The sequence below is a fragment of the Rattus norvegicus genome, chromosome 10, assembly GCF_036323735.1.
Source record: "Rattus norvegicus strain BN/NHsdMcwi chromosome 10, GRCr8, whole genome shotgun sequence".
In the NCBI taxonomy this organism is placed as follows: domain Eukaryota; kingdom Metazoa; phylum Chordata; class Mammalia; order Rodentia; family Muridae; genus Rattus; species Rattus norvegicus.
Window position 1 is genome coordinate 104,301,790 of NC_086028.1, and position 13,666 is coordinate 104,315,455.

Here is a 13,666-nt window from a genome sequence, read left to right on the forward strand (position 1 = left end):
GCGCGCAGCCACTGCTCCCGGCGGCGGTGGGGTCTGGGACCTCCGTTGGCCCTCGATGGTCTAGGCTGCGGTGAAGGGGACAGTCTCTGCGGCCCACCGACCGAAGGCGCTCGTTCTGCCTGCTTCAGAGAAGCGCCTCTCCTGAGGGAGGCCGGCTCCGCGGCGGGGAAGTCGGTGATGTAATGAGGGCATCTACGCAGAGGCTTCCGTGCTAGGAAGGCTTTTCCAGCTTCTCAGTGCCCAGAAGCCCAGCCAGAGCCCCCCAAGAGTCTCTCTTGCCCCTCTGCTGGCTTCTAGGCCCCATGAGGCACCTTAGCAGCCTGCCGCAGGCTTAGGAGCCTGTGGATACTTAGTATGGGGGTGGGCAACAAAAAAACAGGGGCCATCGAGTACCCCTTCCTGCCCCATCATCAAATGTGCTGAATTTGCTGTGCACACTCCAAGGCTCACAGCACCCACTTTTTGGCTCCAGGCAGTGTTGGGCAGAAGCCTTGATTTGCCCCTCACAGCACCACTGCAGCCTGCCTGCATACATCTGCAGCTTTAGAGCCACACGCATTTGGGCCTGCTCCTCTCACACTCTGTTGTCACCAAGACAAGCCACAGGTGAGTCTGGCTGGGAGTAAACTGCCTCCCACTGCCCCTGTGAGGGGCAGCCCAGGGGACACGTGCACAGCCTCAAGACTTACTGACACATACCACCTCCAAGAAGGGGCACAGCCAGGTACCAAGTAACGGCGGCTGTGGAACTCTGAGGCCTTACCCAGGCCACTTGGAAGGTGGCTGGCCTGGTAGTTTATGTGGGGTCCTCCTCCATGCTGTGTGAGCTCACTGAAGTTGCTTGTTGCCCCTGGGCTTTTATTTCCCCTTTCAGACTGATGGCTCAGGTGATGATGGCCCCCACTGCATAACACATGGAGGACTATCAAGAGTGTCAAAAGATGCGTGACTGAGTGTGGCTTCCCTCCAGGCACTGCCTTGGAAGTGACATTGCAAAGGAACGGGTAGACATGTGCAACTTGGATGACCTCTTGTCAGGCATCTTTGACCCCCACACTCACAGCTATAAATCCTGCAATTGACCTTCCCTCTAGAAGAAAGTAGACTGTGGAGACTGCCATGCATAGGAGAGACCAGAGACAGGTGGCTGGTGGCTCACCACACTCTTCCCCCATTGTCTTGCATGTCTCTGGGATGCTTCTGGGGTAGCTCAGGTGGAATGTGGGTTATGGACCTTCTGAGGCCACCCTTATCTTCCGCAAGGAATAGGTCACTGTTTTGATCTTCCAGGCCTGGACAGTGGCAGTATATCCCCAGCACCAAGTACCTCTGGGGCATGATGCTTCAAGTCAGGTTTGTGAGCTGAGACCTTGGAGGCTGCTCTGCCGGTGCTGTACCCTGAGTAGGTTTGGCTATTCAGTACAACATACCCACCTGCCTCCTGTTCCCTCAGCCTGATGTTTTACTCTCCTGTTGTACACCTGTCTGTCCTCTCAGAGTGGCTTTCGGTCAGCACTCTGCCCAGATGCCTTTTCCACAGAGAGAACTTGGGCATCCTGGTAAGGCTCACCTGGAGCCTCCAGACAGACCACCATGCAGTCACTGTGTGTGGCTAGGAGCTGTTGAGACTAAATCGTCTTTCCTGGGTGGAGTGAGCTCACGGTCTAGTGTGGAAACCAAATCTGCAGCCCAATAGCCAAGAGAATCTAGCCAGGGGAGCCCGTCTAGATACTTGCCTCCACCAGTCACCTCGCCATGCACAGGCTCGCTGGGAGACAGTGAAAAAGAATTAAAGGAAACCTCCAGAAAGAGTTTGAATTGTGTGATTGTCTGGCTTATTTCTCTACTTGTCATCTTCTGCAAGTGCCGCGTCACTTCTGAAACAAACCAGTTACTGAATCCCACCAGTCCCATTCTAAGGGAAGTTGCTGCTGAGGCTCTTGGCCTGCCCATACAGGCTGGAATCATTCTCGAGTGCATCCAGGGCCCAACAGAGAGTCACTGTACCAGCCCAGGCCTTTCACTACTCTCCACTCCCCCCAAGGTTCCTGACCACTCTCCCATACTCCCGAGGTCTTGTGAACCAGGATGTGCAGCCTTGAGTAGTGGGTGGGGAAATCCAATCCACCCCAGTCACTTGCTAGGCTAAGCTGCCCCCACTTTTTCTTGGGTTGAAGGTAGGCTGTGAGCTGGGAAGAGCTGTCAATCCAGTGAGAATATTCACTACTTAAAAAAAGATACAGGGAAAAAAATATCCCATTCGCCCTGAATCTGAGAAGGGCCTTGTTAGGGAGGCATGAACTGAGCTGTAATTATTTCTACGCTCCTGGGCACCGCTATAAATATCAGGCAAGGGAGGCACCTCAAAAGTTTTGGGTGTCTTGGCTCTGAGCTCTCTTGGCTCCTTCCTGCCCCCCATCCTGAACCACCTTCCCAAGCAGGGCCTTGCTAGCTTTATGTGCTCCCTCTTCCTGCAGTGGGTAACACATGTGTGTCCCACTATCTCTGGACACTTTGTGCCTCTTTAATGTCTACCTTTGTGAAGTGCCTTTGCCAGTTAGTGTCTGGTGGCATTTTTTCCTCTTTCTTAAGATGGTGATTTTAGCAAGAGGTACGGCCAAGGAGGTCCGTGACTAAATGACAGAGAGGTGAGTCTCCCCAATCTTTGGGAATTTCTAAGGATTCCCATGCTACCCCCAGGCAGAAAGAGAAAGCCCTGATACCCCTGAGGAACCAGCCCTGGGCTTCCAGATCCTCCCTGTCCTGCCTTTTCTTGCTCCCTTCCGAATGCCCAGTCTGACCGTCCCAGGCTCTCCCTATGCAAAGAGGACAGCGTGGAGCTTGGCAGAAGTGTCCCAGAGAGCGAGGGGTGAGCTCACAGTCTCCGGCTGCAGCTGGGCTCCACCTCGACAAGCCGAGCCATCATCTAGAAGTAGACTGAGTTCCCATGTATTCCGCAGAGCCAGGTCTTCCTGCCCCAACCCTAGACTTCCTGGCACAGGCCTGGACATGAGCAGTGGGGAGGAAGACAGAATGGCTGGATCCATCATCCCCCATGGGGTAGGACAGGATGGCATAGCTCCGAGCAGGTTGTGCAATGAGGTGTGGAGCCACCCCAGAAGACTTTAGTTATGAGACTTCACCTGAGTCCTGTATCACCAGTGGGATGCTTGACCAGGGAAAATTAGCATCCTGATTCTGCACTGAATGTAAAGAGGCTAGAGCCAGGGGAAAGCCTTGAGTTTGGGGCTGTTCTTGGCTCCTGGGAGCAGACACCCCAGGGGTGTGTCAGGTTGAGAAGTTCCTGCTATCTTTTTAAAACATTAAAAAAAATTTCTCTGGTTTCTAAAGTAGGCATTCCCCAGAGTGTGGGGGTGTGTGTGTTTGGTGTTATATGTGTTTTTATTCTGGTAGGTGACTTCTAAGAAGGCAGGGGAGCCTCTGCAAGGAGAGGAATGGCAGAAGAAGCAAAAGTCCTGAGCTGTCCAGCCCAGCTGTGGCTGAAGAGGCCACACTGAGGGTGTCCAGCAGAGGGGCCCACTCGCACCAGCTGGAGGCTCATTTCCCAGCAGGCCTGTGAGGAGGGGCTTCTGGGGGGCTCCTCCCCACCCCTGGGCTTCTCTGCCTCCCTCTGTCAGGGAGTCCAGAGCATTCAGAGAAAAAAGGCTAGGTTCAGTGCAGCCTGCTGTGGTCAGCACCCACCTTTCAGCTCAGCAAGGGGTCGCCCACCTAGAGACACCATCCCCCTGCCTCAGCAGAGACTGCAGCAAAAGTAAAAACCCGCGTGCAAAGGGAGTGTTTATTTATCTGTTTAATTAAGAGGCGTTTGCCAGCCACGCTGGGCTCCATCCGTCTCACTTACAACCACATCCCGGCAAAATTAAACATAATAAATACTGGAAGACTGAAAGCAAAGGGCACACTCGAGATGTACAGGGGGGGGGGGTGGGGGAGAAAGCCAGAAGCTGCACAGGGTTGCAGTTATACGGACATCTTTCTTTTCCAAGTGTCCCTCCCATCAGGGCCCCAGAAGCCAGAGGACTGCTCCCAGAGAGAGGGCCATGGCTATCTCTGTTTTCCCACTCAATGTGATTGCCAAGCTTTCTCTATTGTAAGCAAGCCCCAGGCCCTCCCTCCCTCCCTCCCCACCCTCGCAGAAGGGGAGTGAGCTCAGTGCAGACTATGGAAGTAGCAACCTTGTGGCTCAGCACCTCAGGGCCCGGTGGGCAAGAGGCCTTGGCAGCAGTAGCTTCCAGCAACTCCCCGGGGTTTCCTGTGGCATCTGGTCCCCACATGTCTGGAGGGGTAGTTGGCAGAACCTGGGGGCTGAGGTTTGGAGAAAACATAACGCCAAACCTTGGGTCTTCTGTGCTAACTGTGGTCAAGCCGCCATTCAGAAACTGGCCCCAGAGTCTCCCAGGAGGAGGAAGAGAAAGCTCATGTGGGGACTCGCCCTTAGTTCCATTTCAGATCAGAAAGATAGGGGATGCTGTCGGCTAAAACTTCCTGGGTCGCTACAGGACAGGAGATGGGTGCCTCGCTACATAGTAGCAAATGGGAACAATACCTTGCTTGCACTTGGCTCTGTTCCTTCTCAACTTTTCAGAGTGTCTGGCCCCAACCCACCTCCCTGCATTGCTGCAAGTTACATAGAGAAGACACACTTGGAATCACAGGGGTGGCCCAAGGTCCACACAACCAGTAAGAGGCAGTCCTGCCTGGAAAACCAGACTCCAGACTCAGGGAATTCACAGAAGCCCTTGGCTTTCCCTTGACTGAACTATTTGGCATGTGCCCTTCTGCAAATATCTTCATCATTAGCCCTTGGCTCTCTCTCCTAACAGGATCAACCCTCAACCAAATCTGTTAATGGAACAGTCATTTGCAATAGCCCAGGCATCTACTAATCGTACTGCGGCTCGGGCCGGGCAGTAATTATCTCCAATCTCTGCTTTCTCGTTAGGCGGGAGGTCACAGGAACCCAGCGGGCTGCTGAACCCTGTGATGAAGCTGAGAGAAACTGCCATTGGATTGGGTGTCCTTTTGCATTCAGAGTTTCTGGCCTAGCAGCCAGGCATCCTTACCCTTCTCTCAGTCAGACCCACCGCCCTAGACCCCACCTTGTGCATGACCTTGCAGGGTGTCTTGATGTCAAGACCACAGGTGACCCAAGAGTCCTGTGAATCATGAAGAACCTGGGCATGGAGAACAGAATGCCTGGGATAGCCAGGTTCCTGGTGCAGCCGGGGCTGAGGACAACTTATGCTAACATCACAACAGGGTCCTTTTGCAGGCCACTGATGTCCAGGACACCGGTCTGAATTGCAGGGCCTGGGAAAAGCTATAAAATTCATTGACCCCAGAGCTCAGCCTGGGTTACTCTGGTTGTCTTTGGAAACCCCACTGCAAAGAGATGCCCCGGAGAGCATCTGTATCCACTCTGGGGTTCTTTATTCCCCTCCTCCAGCCTGGGCTTGGAGCGGGTAGCAAGAGGCAAGGCTGCAACGGAATCTGGATTGTCTATCACCAGTCCCTTGCTTTGGCCAGAAGGCATGGAAGCCTTTCTGGACAGGTGCTGTCTCCTGACTGTGCTTCCTTGCAGTGCTCTGTGGAAGGAGCCCCTCCCTGATGCCTCCCTGAGGAGACCATCCAGGTTTTTATCACCGTGACTGTCAAGGAAGTATGCCTTGTATCTTAATTTTATCCAGAGGGTGAAGGCCTTGAGGGAGAAATGGGAGGGGGAGCTGAAGCCACTGACATCTCCTCTAACTCCCAGAAGAGGGTGGGAGGGTCACCCCCCCAACTCCCCAGAACTTGAAGAGCAAGGCTCTGTGTGGAAGGAGGAAGCTGAGCAAATGCAACACTAGCAGCAGCAAACAGCGGGCAGGCTTCCTGCCAGGAGGAGCACCAAGCACAGGGCTGCAGTTTGGGCTGCTCCAAGGCTGGGACTGGTGTGAACTGCCACAGAGGCTGGTGTGAACCGCCATCGCGGTCCCATCAGAATTGCATCAAGGAAGCAAAAAGCATTTGCGGTGAAGTAGTGAGCCCATGGGAAGGGGTCAGGGCTTCCTCCTTTGCAAGGGTCTGGTGCAGCTCTGCAGAGAGGCGGCCAGGGTCCTCTATGTATTCTGATTCTCTACAAAGCTGACATGGGAGGTCGATGGGCTTTCTACCTTGCTGTCAATTTAAAAAAAATCTTACTCCATGTAGAAACCGGTGGCCCTTTCTTCACTGTTGAGGGCGGGGGAAGGCAAAGACGCCAGACCTAACCATCACCTCTTGGGCTCCTTGTGTCCCTCAACTGAACAGATAAGAATCAAATAGAGGAGGCTCCTTCCTACAGTCCCAGAGCCAGCACTCATCGAGTTAAGAAGCCACATGGTGACTTCCGGAAGCAGAATGCAAGGGACTTGGCACCGCGTTCTTCCCTTGCCATCCGTGCCCCCTGAAGCTGGAGCAGCCGCTCATTAAAAGCTCATTAGGAACTGACGGCACACAAAGGTCCGGGGAGGCAGCAGTGTCCTGCCAAAGCCTGTGGCCCTGGAGAGGCCGGTGCACCGTGTCAGGCAGGCCAAAACCAAGCTGCAGACAGGAGCTGGGTGATCAAGCGTCAACAAGCCAAATATGGGCAGAAGGCTCATGGGAACTGCAGGACTCAGGTGTGGGTACCATCTCTGCTGGCAAACAGCAAAGAGACAGACACTAACCCACAGGCTCTCCTCCCTCACCTACAGTAAGGTAACAGGGCTTAAAGGTGAACTCTTTCCCGGGGATTCGGGGAGAAAGGGCAAGGAGTGTCAGGGTTGGGGCGGGAATAGGCAGGACCTGGTTAGCATCAGCCTTGCCTAGAGGCTGAAAACACACACCTTGGATGCTCTGAGGGTAGTCCACCCCTTGTGAGGATGATGGGAGTAGAAAAGGGAGCCATGAGTCCAGAAACAGCCCTTTGGAGGCCTAATGCCTGCCAGGGAACAGGGCATCTGGCATGTTCTTGGTGGGGCTGTGGGAAAGCGCTATGTCCTCTGGTTCCCCTCCATCTAGGGGAGAAGGCCCCCTCTCTGCTGTGCTAGCACTGGGTCCAGCGTTGTTTCGACACTAACACATTTCCCCAGTGCCAACGCACGGGGTTTCTGAGAATTTGCTGGCAAAGAGGTTTAGGGAAAGTTGGAACAACGGGCTAAGAGCCCTGGGCTGCTCTCTGCAATTCCCCTCCATAGCTCCGAGCCTTTCCTCCCGCGTGAGGTTGGGGGAGCCGTCTGTTCCTTTTCCGACTTCCATGGGATACTGTGACTTTTGATTTCTGCTCGATTAATACACAGCCAGCAGACACTGTATTTAAGGAGGTTCTAATTCTCTCAGGTCACCAAACTCAGGAGCAGCAAAGCCGTGAGGAGCCAACCCCTCCGTAGATCAAACACCGGGACCTTCAAATCGCTCGTTGGCCCAATTTTTCATTGCTGTTGCTGTCTGATAACCCTTTCAGCCAGAAGCCAATCTCCTTCCTTTTCTGGGGGTGGGCTCAGGGGCTGGATGTAGATGTCTGTGGCGGAAGCCTTCTTGGCAGCCATATGGCAAGGTGGAAGGACACAGTATGTATTCCAGCCCCGCAAGAGTGAGTCTTGCATCACCAAAGACAGATCCTGGGGTGACTGCACCCTAGACTTCCTGGGACAGACAAGGAATGTGTAATGAACCTCTCTGGTTGGCAGGAGCTGGGCAGGGGCTGGGCTTACTGATCTCCATAGTTTACCAAAACATCTTCCCAGCCACTCAGGACCCTGCACCCTGTGTCTGCTCTTCCTTTTTCTAGAGCCAAGTGTTTCCTTGGCTCTGACCCACCCTGAGGCCTTCTCTGTCTGTCCTCAGTACCCTGGCTGTGCACATCACAGCTCCCTTTCTTTTTCCATTCCCAGTTGCTTACTAGTTGCTTACTAGAAGGCAAATACTTGTTCTGCCTAGCACTCTGTGTGTGTATGTGTGGTGTGTGTGTGTTTGTGTGTGTGTGTGTGTGGTGTGTCTGTGGTGTGTGTGTGTATGTGGGTGTGTGTGGTATGTGGTGGGTGGTGTGTGTGTGTGTGGTGTGTGTGTGTGGTGTGTGTGTGGTGTGTGTGTGTGTGGTGGTGTGTGTGTGTGTGGTGGTGTGTGTGTGGTGGTGTGGTGTGTGTGTATTTGTGTGTGTGTGTGGTGTGGTGTGTGTGTTTGTGTGTGTGTTTGTGTGTGTGGTGTGTGTGTATGTGTGGTGTGTTTGTGTGTGTGTGTGGTGTGGTGTGTGTGTGTTTGTGTGTGTGTGGTGTGTGTGTATGTGTGTGTGGTGTGTGTGTGGTGTGTGTGTGTGTGGTGTGTGTATGTGGTGTGTGTGTGTGGTGTGTGTGTATGTGTGTGTGTGTATGTGTGGTGTGTGTATGGTGTGTGTGTGGTGTGTGGTGTGTGTGTGTGTGTGTGTGTGTGTGTCTTACTTGCATGGTGAGGAGCAGGGGTAAAAGTGCCCGGTGTGAACACTGTTTCTTCGGAAGTATCTTTTATAAACCCAGCCCATGTTGCAATTTTGGGAGAGATCACAGAGCAGCACAATGTGGAATGATTATACCCGGCTTGTAAATTACGTCCCAGCTGGGGGCGGGGAATGCGCCTGTTAACTGAGAACCTGGTGCAAAGTGACTCTCTTGAAGAACAGGCTCCTCAAGGATCAGGTTCTGATCAATTCTCCCTGCCCCTGGCTCGCCACAGACATGTCGGTGGCAGCAGCACAGAGGTTGAGAGGAGCCTAGCTATTCCTTTCCAGGTCCAACCCTGACTTCTGTTGTGTTTATTTTCTTTCCACCGAGCCCCACTGGACTACCTCCCTCCATCCGCTTAAAATATCATCTATAGATTTTCAAATTATTGCTACACTTTCTGAGAGAAGGCCACAGTGGTTAAAAATTAACAGCAAATTTATAGGAATTCCATATGGCAATTACAGAATTATAATGAAGTGGCTGCCACTTGGCCGAGTGTGGGTAATTGGAAAGCCACGCTGGGAGACTAGAATCTTTACGGTATTGGGATTGTATTTTTTTTTTTTTTGAGAGTAAATGCTGTGAAGAGGGTCAATGGGCCCTTGAGCTGGTCAAGTTCTTCTTCATAGAAGAGGACGGCCATCTCATTGCCCACTTGGAAGCAATTTAGTGTTGCGGGGGCATCATTTCACTGGCACACAGATGGTAGCATGATGACAGGGGGTAGGTGGATTTTTGGGCTAGCGGGAACTTGGGGCTGGCTGGATTGCTCTGGAGAAGGCAGGAGGATAGAAGGAAGAGGGACCATTATCGGCAGAGAAAACAAGGTATGGTGTTTATGGCATCAGAGCAAAAGCTGAGAAGAGGTGAATCCCACGTTTCCCCTACTCTACGGGCAACAGCATCCTTGAGAAAAGCAGAGATTTTCTTTCTTAATGGTGAAGGTGTCACAGGGCACCTCTCTGCGTTCTCATGATAGCAGCCACGGGCTTTGGGTGCATCCCTGTGTCTCCTCAGGGTCCCAGTGGCTGAGATGGTGTGCAGAGAAGTCTAGGGAACCTGGGAGACAGCTCGGCACTTAAGATCACCATCCACTTTTTCAGACGACCTGGTTTGGGTTTTCTGAATCTGTGCAGTGGCTCACAATTGCATTCAACTCCAGTCCCAGGCGATCCGATGCCTTCTCCCGACTTCTATGGGCACTAGGCGTGCGTGTGACACATGTATACACGCACGTGCCCACACGAGTGCATAAGATAAACAGTAAATCTTTTAAGATGAGAAGTCTTATTTGGAGAACGGAGGATTTTCCTGGAAACCAGGGACAAACTGCAGGCTTCAAGAATGTTCTCTAGGCCCAGCTTGACACAGGAGACACTGGCTACTCTAAAACCAGCTCTTGGGGAGGGGTTGGGAGATGTTTCAGCAGGTAACAGCACTTACTGGGAAAGCTTGAAGACGTGAGTTCAAATCTCCACGACCTCCAGAACCCACAATAAAAACCTGGGTTTGGTTACCTGCATGTTTATAACCCTAACGGTGTGTAGGTCGAGGCAGGAGGTTCACTGGGACTATCTGGATGCCCGCTGCACTCCAGGCTCAGTGAGAGACCTTGTCTCAAGGGAGTTAGGTATGGGAGCTAGAGCAGGACCTCAGCATCTTCCTCTGGAATCTGTGGGCATGTACGGATGTGTGCACCCCCACACTCACATGTGCACGCATCCCATACACACACAACAACACACACACAACAACACACACACAACAACACACACACAACAACATACACAACAACAACAACACACACAACAACAACACACGCACACACACAACCACCACCACCTCCACCACCACCCACCACCACCATCACCACCACCAAGGGCCAAGATCCATGTATGAGAGTCAAAAGCTGTCGTTTGAAGAACAATGTTTGCATGGCAGGCAATAGCATGGAGGCTCTGGGCTGCGAACGGTTTAGGCACTTTTAAAAAATGTATTTACGGGGTTTGGGGATTTAGCTCAGTGGTAGAGCGCTTGCCTAGCAAGCACAAGGCCCTGGGTTCGGTCCTCAGCTCTGGAAAAAAAGAAAAAAAAAAAAGAAAAGAAAAAATGTGTTTACTTGACAAGTTAAGATTCACCTGAGCTGTTTGTATTGTGCCTCAACTGAGTAACACAGGGCCTCAGTGTAGGCACGGTGCTTCCTTCTCACCCTTTGCCCACTGATCTCACCCTTACCAATCTCAGCCTGGTTGCTGGCTACCCCAACAAGGACTCCCACCATCTAGATCCATCTCTATCCCTTGGGTTCTGCTTGCTTCTTCTTCTCGGTTCTGGTCTTTATGTCTTATCAGGACCGTGATACAGGCAGGGAAAAGTGTGTTTGTTAGGGTGGTATGGCTTTCCATGTGCACTCTCTGTTCCTTTCCAGGACTTCACCGGGGTCCAGCCCTTGCAGACTGCTGTGCTTTGGGGCTGAGGTTGTGGCGATGTCCCTGCCTCTCCTCATTCCAGCGAACAGTGCCCACGTGGGTGAGTTCCTCCACATACTGCTCCCAGAGGGGCTTATTGAGTCTCCATGAGTAGAGTGTGAGGCCCTGCAAACTCTATTCCGGTGCCACAGAGCATGGAATAATTGCTACAATAACAATGCTTTGGGCAAATGGGATTCCAGGCACCAAGAGCATCCACAGCCTCACTCTATATCCAAGATCCCTCTGGAGGCAAGTGGTGTGGTGTGTGCGTGTGTGTGATCGTACCATTTTCTTAGTAAAGACTATTAAATCCTGATCACCTAGGAGCCCTAAGGCTTGGGGTTCAGGTCGTCCCAGCTCCCACCTGAAGGACAGAAGCAGAGCTGAGCCTAGCCTGTTGTGAAAGCTTGAATGAGGAAAAATGCATTCATATGCCCCCTCCTCACCCCCCCACCTTCCACCACACACCCATGAGCTCCTCCTGGCGCCTTTCATCAGCCAGAAGGGGAGACGCCTCAGCCTGGATTCACACCTCCTTCTTTCTTGGACCAGCATAACTCTGGGCAGGGGTTCTACTCCTTGAGCTCTCCCTCCTGCCTCTGTAAGAGCAGGACCGCAACACCTCCCTTCATACCAAGTGCTCCTCCATAGACGAAGGTGCTGGCGTGCAGTAACGTTCCGTTACTCATGCTAATTAAGTCGGCAAATATATACTGAGTGCCTCTCGGTGGCAGGCAGGCTTTGTTCTGGGCCCCTCCTCTCTTTGGAGGGCAAACGACACAGCCGACGGAACCTCCTTTTCTACAACCTGGCCAGACCGAGCTCACTCTGTTCATCTTCCAGGCCTTGGTGTAGATAGGACAGTTAACTCTCAATTATCTATGCAAATGGAGTGGAACATTCCACTGATAATTCCGAAAGAGCGGGCGAGTCCACAAATAATTCTTATTTGAATTTGGAATGCATTACGCTTATTTTTGTGTTGGATTTACCTTCCTAATTACTGTTTGTTCTGGCTTTCGCTCAAACTGGTTTGCACTCTCAGAACCCAGGCGGCTAGGTGGGGAGGGGTGTATCCTAAACACATGCCAGGAAGAATCCAGCCCCGGACCCTATGTCCTACCCAAGAGCACGTGGGCAGGAGGAGTGGGGACCCTTCTCCTTGGGACCCTTCACGACAGTCACTCTCATGGTTGCTTCAAGGGTCTGCTTAAGTGGTGGCTGAGCATAGGCAGAGGCGGGATGCTGGGTTCTAGGGTAAAGGGCAATGTCAGGGGTAGATGTGCAGCCCTGTCTTGCAAATGTTGTTCTTTGTCTTTTTGCTTCTCTCCCCATGCCTTCTGTCTTCCTGTCCCCATGGCTTCTGTCTTCCTGTGAGGCTGTGTGGCCGTCAACCTCTACCCCCTGAGTATGCCTCCCTGGATCAAACCAGCAAACGGGCATGTCTTTCCCCAGATATATCTTCCATGAATCTGGGGGTGGGGAGTACTTTTCTCTCCTCTAGAGCAACGAGCTCCTATGGCTAGAGGTTTGTATACAGACAAGCCACTCCATTTATGGAGTGGCACCTGATTTTCTCTTGCAGAGCAGAGAGAGACAACAAAGAGAAAAGGCCACCCCAGTTGGACTTCCATGTTTGTCAGGAGGGACCTGAAATGAAGTAAAACTCTGAGGCCTGTGTTCTCTCCCAGCTGCTCATACAGGGACCCTCAGGCACGGGAGGGATCCTGCCTTAAGACCAAAGAACTGAGGAAACAACCATTCGTGATTTGGGCATATGCTTCTGAGATTCTAAGTGGCTTTGGAGCATCTCTTCCTGGGTCAGTAGGTGTTGGGGCTGCCGTTCTGGAAATGACACTTGGTCATTCTCTACACAGCATGCCTAGGAAGGGGATGCATGTGGGAAAGACCCTTCCAGCACCTGGCCTCAGTGTTACCAGGTCATGGAGGCTATGTTTACATACACGACCTTGGTACGGTTCACACAACCCCGTGAGACAGACAGGTATCAGGGAACTCATGTCTCGGAGAAGTAAAGGAACTTTCCAGAACTCGGCGACCAGATCTCTGGTCACCGTGGTATAATTTTTAGGGGTTTTGGAGACCATCCTGACTTTGAGGTTTCCACCTTCTAACCTGCCACTTCCCAGTGGCAGACTATGAGGCCTTGTAAAGAGGTGGAGCCTGCAATGTTGGAATCAGTTCACGACAAAGCAGCGAGACTTTGAACAGAGCTTGTTGTCCAGCAGGAAGGAAGAGGCCTACAAGACAACCACAGTAATAGGATAGGGGGCCAGGCACACAGAGAGGGGTCTGACATCTTAATTGCCCTGATCTGGAGGCAGAGTCAGAGTGGAAAAAGCCACCAGGAAAGGAAGCCATCTTGCAACTGAACCCTGGCCACTCTGGGGTCCTGACCTTCCCTAGTTCTCCCTCATCCTGGGGCCTCGACAGTAGGTAGAGAGGTCGACTCGGAAGACCAAGGACGTCTGGGACCCCACAGTTCCCCTACATGCACCACACAGCATGAACGTCAGGCCAGAGCACTCTCTCCAGGCAGGGAAATGAGTTTACCTATGATCTGAGGAAGAGGGAGAGCCAGCCATCTGGATGACCAGGACCTAACAGTAGCTTTAGAGAGTCTAGCAACCTCTGTGGTGGGAACAGATGACCTTCAACAGACTGGTTTGGTTCAAG

The 13,666-nt window shown here is 52.5% G+C and overlaps 1 protein-coding gene and 1 long non-coding RNA gene across 7 annotated transcripts in view; one reads left to right on the top strand and one right to left on the bottom strand.

Annotated features, from left to right (window-relative positions):
- Rbfox3 (RNA binding fox-1 homolog 3) overlaps positions 1–13,666 on the bottom strand; it is a 436,924-nt gene that overhangs the window by 82,850 nt on the left and 340,408 nt on the right.
- On the top strand, positions 89–1,794 carry LOC134480911 (uncharacterized). Its single transcript, XR_010055899.1, has 2 exons — positions 89–606; positions 875–1,794. It is a non-coding gene; the product is annotated as an uncharacterized LOC134480911 (long non-coding RNA).